Here is a 10174-nt window from a genome sequence, read left to right on the forward strand (position 1 = left end):
GAGGTGGCACCATCCCCTTCCCCAGGAACAACTAGCAGGCTGCGGTGCAGTCAGAAAAAAGTGGCACATGCACAATTGTGCGAACGCTACTATAATTAAACTCAACAACAACAACAAGTGATTCTGATATTTGATAGATGGAAAAGAAAAATCAAGCAAGGTGAATTAAAGGGAATGTTGTTAGTATTATGACACAAAAATATTGATTTTGAAGGGAAAAGGGAAAAAAGTATTTGCCTAGTTGGTACGTATGGATATTTCTGGTATCATGGGACAAACCTGAACTAATATTGTTTTTAGTGACTTTAAACATATTTCCAAGGTCAATAACTGATTTTTGATGCAAAGGAGAGGTTGTTTACTTGTGTGTAAGATATCTTGGAAACTGTTTTTCATGAGAGATGGTGTTATATTTAATGCTAGTAACAATATGAAAGGAAGTACTATTAGTTACAGTGAAACTTGTCTACAAAGGACAGACATGGGACCATTACAAATGTATGGCCTTTATAATCCAAAACATCACAAAATCTGTAACAAATGAAGAAGTTTTTGTGAGAGTCTGAAAACCTTTTTTGGTCTTGTGCATATTATTAGAAAGGTGCTTACATAATTGTATTTGGTTAACCATGACAGCACGATTTTTCTTATAAAAGATTAAGTCTCAATCCAAGGATGTAAAAAGGTTTCAAAAAATTCAGAGATAGGGCCACGGTTACCAGATCCAAAAAAGTCCTTAATACATACCCAATATAGCTAAATATCTGATATGGTCTCATTTGGTTCATTAGCGTGTTTATATACCTTGCTTACATTGTACATGCAAAGATGGAAGTTTTCAAAAACGTTCCAAAATAGCTTAAAATGCCCAAAGCAAATTGCTATAAAGGCTTGAAAATCTACTCATGTCATCATGATATTATAAATGTTTTTACAAAATGTCTTTTTTATACCTGAAGTGATTATAGCCTAGCTAATAAACTTTACAAGGTTTATGTAAAAGAAATGTCAACTGCCCAAGGTTTACAAATGTTTAAAAGATGAAAAATTGCTACAGTGTCAGGAAAATCTAATCAGGCTATTTCAATATAAATGCAAACATGCATATCAAATTCCATTTATCAACCTCAAGTTATTTTTCCTAATCACGTTTGCAAGGTTTTAGCAAATTGAAACAAAAAAGTAAAAACATGTATGCAAATAATTAAAATATAAGGTCACTTATCAGAACAAAATTAGTTCTTGGAACCCACACAAGGTATTTTAGCATCTGTTCTTGTTGGATACTTGAGTTGTTTTAGATAGCTTGCTTAATAGGTATAGTCATCTTTGATAGCCAAAGTTCAGATGTGTTAACCTTATCTACAGGATTGATGCACTAATAGCGAAGACGAGGTATAGTGTGCCTGCCAGATTGATGGATGCAAACTAATATGTCTTTTGCCTTGAGTAAATATATGGTTTGGTATCTGGTGTATATACTTTTGATGATATTGATGTGCGAGTAACAACTGTGTATCGTTTCTGCTTGTGTATATGCGATGTACTCTCTTTGAGTTATATATGTGAGAAGAATGAAATTTGTTCGAAACATATTCCCAATGAGACAAATGTTTTTGGAAAGATTTTGGAGTAAAATAAAATAATGTCCATCTTGTTTTTCTTGAACAGGGATTTCATGTGGCCAAACAAATGTGGTTCTAGTTATTTCTTGAAAAGGGACCAAACAAATGTGGTTCTAGTTATTTCTTGAAAAGGGACCAAATAAATGTGGTTTTAGTTATTTCTTGAAGTTAAAAAGTATGTGCCACCTATAATAAGACCAAAGATGGTCCACTAACCGTAAAGATGCACCTATCATATGACCAAATATGGTACTTGAAAATGGAAAATGAACGGTTTTGTGTTAATCCATGACCAAATGGTCCATTATTGTTATCTATTCGTTCATACTATTAAGCATGTCCAAACAGAAAATTAACATTTTTCTCTGCAACCAGCGTTTTCCCATTTCAAGATGGCATTTTGCTCTACTGTTTATGTAATTATATAAACCGTGATGCTTGTAAGCTATGGTGCACCTGAAATACCTCCTTGTTATTTTGTCACTGCAATACCTCCTTGTTATTTAGGCCCTGAAATACCTCCTTGTTATTGAGGCCTTGAATTACCCCATGTTATTTAGGCCCTGAAATGCCTCCTTGTTATCTTGGTCATGAAATACCACCTTGCTATTTAAGCCCTGCAATACCTCCTTGTTATTTAGGCCCTGAAATACCTCCTTGTTTTTTAGGCCCTGAAATACCTCCTTGTTATTTAGATCCTCAAATGCTTCCTTCCCTGCCCAGATAAGACCCCACAACAGTCAACTGTCAGCATGATATTTTATAAATAAGACCACTGTAATATTAAGCTAATTTCATGTGAAATTATGTATACTTTATGGAAAAAAGACATTATTTTCAAAAAGTAAATACGACACCACATTGTATTATATTATGTGCTTAACTTTTGTTGTGAGTGAGGGTAGAGTTTTTGCCTACCTGACTAATGTCATGGCTAATGGTTGTATCTATCAACTTTCATAATTTTTTAAAAAGATGTTTACTTGAACTTAGTATACGTCATATTAAAATACTGAAATCCTAAGAACCAAAACTTTGGGACAAAAAACTATAAAGACTCTTCAAAAGACCTTCTTCAGCAGCAAGACCAACTAGGCACCAGCTAAATGCAAGGAACGTATTTTAGAAAAGATAATATTTCTTACAGCAGTTTGCATTGTCTCTTAGATACCACTTACACATTGGTGGAGCAGCAAATTATTATTTAAATAATAAAAAACGGCAATTAAAGTTCGTATGCCAGAATACATATTTATGAGCTCTTGTAACGTCAAAGTAGTTATATAAGCCACTTGGAGGACAAACGGGAACTCCTATTTTAAATTGGTGCATAGATTTCACATGGGAATGTTATTACGGAGAAAAGAGTGTATATAGGGACAAGCGGTAACAGTGTTACAAGTGGCTGCCATAAATGGGGTTTATGTAGTAACTGTAGGTATGTATGGGGAATCCTATTTTTAATTTGTCCATAGGTTTAACACAGGAATGGTATCATAGCGCCAAAAGTGTTTATGGGGATAACATTATTTATGTGCGTAAAAGTAGTTGGGACAAAGAGTTTATCAGGACCAGGAAGAATGAAATGGTAACTTTGTAATTGTTTTAAGCCGTTTCCATTATTGAAACATGTATGGGGTGGTACAGAAAATTTAATTTTAACATTTTTAGAAACTATCCAGCACCCATTTTTTGAGTATAATTCAGCCCCTACTTTTTGATGACGATCCAAAACAAACACCTTATATTCATCACCCACGTTTCTGTTATTATACAAGCAAACAACACATACAGTCCAGCACAAGCGTTTTGATCACTATCCAACATTTAAAAGGGCATAGCTACCTACCGTCCAACACCCCATACACACTTTCCAAAACGCCTTGGGTAGAGTCTAAATCCGATACACCAACTCAGAAGAAAGAGGAATGATGTAAAAGAAGGGGACAAAATCGCACAAACATACTATCCATCACATCACCTCTACCATCCAACACCCGCACCACTACATACACCATCCAAAATCTGTTGCATAGTTTCTTAAATACCCAAACAACTATCAGAAAAAAGGGGTATGATGAAAAAGAAGGAGATAAAATCGCACAAACATGCTATCCATCGCATCACCACTAACCTTTCAATACACCATACACACAATCCAAAAAGCCTTCTGTAGTATCTAATATTCCCACACCTAATATCATACGAAAAGGGCTATGGTGTAAATAAAGAAGATGAAATAATATAAATACAGTATCAAACACACCAACTACACTATACACCATCAAATATCCCGTTCACACTATCCAAAACAGTTTGTGTCTAAAATTCTACACCTGGTTTCAGACAAAACGGGTATGATGTAAATGAAGGAGGTACAATAAAACAAATAGACTGTCATATACACCACGTACAATATCAAACACCCCATACACTCTATCCAAAATAACTTTTGACCATGACTGAATGTGTTCATGTGTGTTTAAACTAATTATTCATGGTATACAAAATCAAGATAAAGCAATGATGGGTGTTCATAATTGCAAACGCACGGTTTTATATAACTAAAGTATATACGTGATCAGATGTTTGTCTAAATGCAGACACAATACCATCGTCTTCACGAGAAATGCCATTATTTGTAACATCACATGATAGGCTGAGGTGGACGGTCAAATAAACGTGATTTGTGTTCGATCTAATGTTTGACAAATTCATTTTTGCATGTTCTGTTTGGTTTCGCATCTTAAAGGGATGGCGAAGAAACAGCGCCTCACAACTTTGGCGATCTAACCTTTAGTGAATCACTTGGAGAACCGAAGAAGAAGAGGAAGATGCAGTCATAACCATGGTGTTTAGAAATTCTGAGAATAACATCAAAAACACAAAACATTTATAAATTTGAAACATGTTTAATGTATATCCATAGTCACAATCTTACATGCCAAGAATTAAAATACGAAAATACATTCGACATAAAGGACTACGTACATTAATGCAACACAAATGAAAACCACCAATACACAAGTCAGTTTACAACATTCTCGATCAAGATGTGTCCCATAAAATCTCAGTTCACACTCCGGTGTTCTTCTTTTAGTCTCTACACAAGTCACTGTCTTTGCTTTCTCCTTTAATAATGGTCTTTCTCCCTCGTTCTTTTCGATGTGTTGCACTGTCGTTAACTTGTGATGTTTTATCTTCGTCTGTGTCGGATTGTTTCTACCACTATGTTTCTTTCTAACATTGTCTGTAATGTAATGTCCACTTCTGGCATTGGTTCTAAGTTAATTTCTTTTTTTGAATCAATTACACAGATCTTTGGCATGGTCAGCCATTTCTTGTGTCCAAACATCGAAGCCAAAATTTGTCCAGTCACGTACATCTTTCCAGTCGTGAGTCTGTTGGTGTAACCAACTAGCTATACGCATTGTGTGGATAATGTATGACGAATGTCGTCTTCACAAAGAAGTACACAATTCGTTTTCAACACAGCTCTGAGCACTTTTAACACAATTTGTTTTAGTTTATTTGCATGTACTATTCATAAACAGCCAACAATAAATCTGCTGGCAAAAGATATAAGAGAAAATTAGTCACTGACAGGCACATTAAATGTCATTCGAAATTCAAAGGAAAAAAAATGTTTTAAACGTTCTGATAATGCCCTATGTTCTGAATGCTGTGCTTAGCTTCTTTCCATGAAATTTGTTGCAACACTAAAGGCAACGATAAAGATGTCATGGTAAGATTTTACATCGACGCCGCTTTTTGTGTTTGTCACAGAGTCTCACACGAGTCTGTCTTTGCATACGCTGAAAATAACCATAGTTTAAATATCGAGAAATTAATTGGAGTTTGCTTTTCACATGTATCTCGACAAGCTCTCTGTACATATGTTCCCGCATTTCCAAAGGGAGAATTCGGAATGTGCTCTTCTAAATTATCCATTCACAGCAATGCCCTTCCTCTGATGAAATATTCACACACACACACACACACACACACACACACACACACTTGCCGAACGGAGTCCTGTGGTATATTATATCCCTTCTTGTCAGTATATTTAAGCACCGCACATCACAAGTCGGAAAGGAGTTTCGTCTTTACGTGATACTTCTTGTAACGATTTTACGGTTCTCTATGTTTTTAACCTTTCCCTCTACTTCATTCCATCGATTTCTGTGCATTACAGCACCACTAGGTAAATGTCTTGGCATCCAGAACCTTAATTCAAAAGTTGATATTGATAAGTGTCTGACCAATCGATTACTTTCACAATAATCAGCGTTTTATAGTATTCATATACCACTGGTTGAAATGTCTATGTCGTAATGGATGTAACTGTTCTTTGCGTTTCACTTGTATCTTGACAAACTCTCGTTCGTGGTGACTGTCTTGGAGCCTTATTTATACTGGAGCTCAGCGTGTCCTTACGGTAAAGTGTTGTGGTCTGGAAATCGCACTCGTTTTGGTGCATTTGTAAACGTACAATTTGGTGGGGGATCTAATGATGTCACACCAAAGTCTCGATTGTCTCCGGACAATATAGCTTTTTTTTTCTCGATAAATCCAAGGTCACTACTTGATTCGATCGATAGTTCTGTGTCAGTCATTTGACGTTGCATTTTGATTGAATTTCTCCGTTTCAGTTTTAGAAACTGGTCGACGTAGCCTGATAAAATTCCATGATTTGAGTCGCACTCTATGTATCTTTTTTGTCTTTATAATATCATTGTCATGTTAAGCCTATCGACACATTTAGAATAGGATTTCACATACGTATATACAATTTCTCAGACTGAGGCCCACTCTAACAATATTATTATGTAAACTTCATTCAGGTCAGTCACTTTTAACAATGTTACTGTTTGTCTCGATATACACTTTTTTCCCCGATAATACATTCCAATGTTAAGCCTAAGAACCAATTTAACATGTTTTCCCGTTTGCCACCTAAGTGGCTCCCACATGTTAGCCTATGGGCAAATGCTATTTGCCGTTTGTCCCCAAAGTGGCTCATACAACTACTTGTCAATTTACGCTGCAGTCAGAACGTCCAAAATTCCTTAAGTAGTACACAAGTCTTAGCGTTATTATACTCACAATATTAGCAATAACGTTAATAGTGCGGGATTAGTTGAAATAGTGATGATGCGGATCAATGACATCTCGTTCTGAGGAAAAACTACATAAGTTTAGGAAAACTCGGAACCAACTTCGACTGCGTCCGCTATTTGTATCTGATAAAATTCCATGACTTGAGTCGTACTCTATGTATCTTTTTTGTCTTTATAATATCATTGTCATGTTAAGCCTATCGACACATTTCGAATAGGATTTCACATACGTATATACACCACAATTTCAATTGACCCGTCGTCACCATACAGTTGGGATACAGAATTTGAGTGGCAACCATTAGCAGCATTTGAACCTGTCTCTATGGATTTCGTACGTACAATCGTGATGAAGAGTGCACCAAAGTCATTTGAACTTGATCCAATTCCAATATCACTGCTGCTTGAGTGCTTAGATCCAGTATTGCCTTCACTAACTGATGTTATTAATACCCCTCTCTCATCTGGGGAATTCCCATCATTTTTCAAAACTGCCATTGTAAAGCCTCTGCTGAAGAAACCAACACTAGACCATAACGATTGAAAGAACTACCGCCCAGTTTCTAATCTCCCATTCATTTCAAAAATCTTAGAAAAGGTTGTTCTATCCCAGCTTGTATCTCATCTAAATTCAAATAGTCTTTTTAGCAATGTACAATCTGCATATCGCCCTTGCCACAGTACTGAAACTACTCTTCTAAAAAGTAGTTAATGACATTCTCTCTGCGGTGGATAGCGGAAAGATTACAGTCCTCATCCTCCTCGATTTGTCTGCAGCATTTGACACAATAGACCATGATATATTACTTCACCATCTCCAGCATGTATTTGGCATTCATGATACAGACTTACTGTGGTTCAAGTCCTACTTGGTCAACAAGACACAAATTGTATCTGCAAATGGAATACACTCCAGCCTATGTTGTGGTATTGCACAGGGGTCTGTTCTTGGACCTGTTCTCTTCATTCTGTACACTGAGTCGCTCTCATAGATCATCATCCAGTGTCTCACCAATTGTACGCTGATGACACCCAAATATACAAATCTAGCCGCCCAACTGAAGTTGATGCTACCATCCAAGGTGTTGAGAGGTGCATTTCTGATGTGAAATCATTCGATGACTTGTAACAAGCTGAAGATGAATGATGATAAAGCTGAGGCCATTCTGATCACAACACAAAGACTTTCTCACTCACATCCTTTACCTCAAACAATAAATATCAGTAACGCCAATATTAAATTCACACAATCAGTACGAAACCTAGGTGTTACTCTGGACAGTACTCTCACATTGCACCAACATGTCATGAACATATGCAAGGCTGCATATCTTGAGCTGTGACGCAAATATCGTTCAGTTGATGCCACTAAAACACTTGTGTTCATTAGCAATTTCAAGACTGGACTATTGTAACTCAATTCTGTCTGGTTCATCTCAATATCTACTCCAGATTCTTCAAAAAGTTAAAAACACAGCTGCTCGGATCATACTTAGAGTACCACGATCAGAGCACACCTTCCCGCTGCTCTGTACCCTACACTGGCTATCCATTCGATCCAGAATCAAACACAAAATTTGTTCTCTGTGCTACATTTCACTGTCGGACTCTAGTCCAAAATACCTATGTGACCTCACCCATGTGTACACACCAGTAAGATACTTACGCTCCTCTTCTGACAATCTTATACTTATTATTCCCACTATGAAAACAAAGTCATATGGACAACGTTCTTTTGCATACCAGGGCCCAGCAACGTGGAATGAATTGCCCACTCAACTTAGACACAAAGACACAGAGATCACATTCAAGAGGGCTCTCAAAACTCACTTGTTTCGATTGCAAGAACAAACTTAAAGACCTAATAATGTTTCCTACCTGAAATATTCTCAGCATGTTTTCTTATTTTTTAATGTTTTCATAATTTCATGTTGTTTGTTTTTGTAATAATGATTTTATGTTTCTTATCTTATAGGTGTTGTCTAATGTTGTAAAGCGCTTAGAGCTTCTAAAGATTAGGCGCTATACAAAGTCCTCATTATTATTATTATTATTAAAGGACAGCTCGAATCAATTATTGAACAGAAGTTGGATATTTTAAAAAATATATAACTTAAACCGAATTTTAGCGAGATCTTGTTGCGTGAATCACTATCCCGGTTATAATATTTATCTACTCCACTGAGTTAATATTAAACAAAACCAAGTCATATTAACCCTAATCTAAGTCCCATCAACGCGTTTCTAAGCCAATTCGAGATGACTTTCAGTAAGACATATGTCGTTTTTGATGGCCTAATGGCGGGAGAGTCCGCCTCGGATGCGGAAGGTCGCTGTTTCGATCCGTAACCGAGTCATACGAAAGACTTATACAAATGGAACTTACAGCTGCCTCGTTAGGCGCTCATCTTTAAGAGGTTAGTGCTAGGACTGGTCGGCCTGGTGTCAGGTTAATATGATTGGGTGGGACATCATGCTACATGTCCGCGGCATGATGCCCTAATGCTAAATCTCACTATAAACTGCCACACCGCAAACATCATAGCGATATGATTGAGAAAATGTTAAAGCTACGTTAAAAATCCAAATCATTCACACACACACACACACTAACACACACACACACACGACGTTGCCGTCGGTTTTTGAATGCCCGCTCAATATTACGGCCAAAGGTTCCGTTTTGATGATACAAAATTTGTCTGGTTTGTCTTTAACATATGGTCCAATTTGTCCTTACCAAAAATGTACGGAGTCGAGCTGAACAGGGGGGTGGGTGGTTTCGTTCATATTGCCCGAAACATGGATCGACTTGTCTTGCACCCATTTGTATTTTGTGAGTTCTTTTGTAGACAGCTTGTCAAAGAATTAACACCAAAGCACAACAAGGTAAGTCGCTATTTTCACATCTTTAAGCTATCCCCCAGTTTTCCTAAAGCAAAATCCAACGCCTCAACAAATACAAGAACATTTCGCCTACTTCAATATATATATAACGTTAAAGCTCTTTCCCACCCATGTTGGTACTGGTATGTTGTGGTGGAAGGCCAGACTTAATTTCTTATGGAAGATACGGATTCACCAAAATCACGTGGTCGCGGAAGAGGGTAGGCACTTTAAAACAAGGCCAGTCAAATTTAAGGGTCGCTATATTGAATTCTCCCTTCCTGACATCGATCGGTCGAATATTTCTTTTCTCCGTCATAACAGTTAAAACATATTTCGTCTTTTTCAGGATAATTTATTACCCCCACCCTAACTCTAGTCGAAATTTACTTGTGAAAAGGCCAGAAGACAATAGGACTAGAGAAGTCACGCAGGCCGCTTCAAGCTACACATACCTTCTGCCTGAGGTTACTTTAAATATGAAAATACGCATCCAGTATTCATGACTATGTGCACAGTGTCTGTCATCAATACAATCTA

Source organism: Sinohyriopsis cumingii, unplaced genomic scaffold, assembly GCF_028554795.1.
Source record: "Sinohyriopsis cumingii isolate HCF-2022 unplaced genomic scaffold, ASM2855479v2 utg002062l, whole genome shotgun sequence".
NCBI lineage: Eukaryota > Metazoa > Mollusca > Bivalvia > Unionida > Unionidae > Sinohyriopsis > Sinohyriopsis cumingii.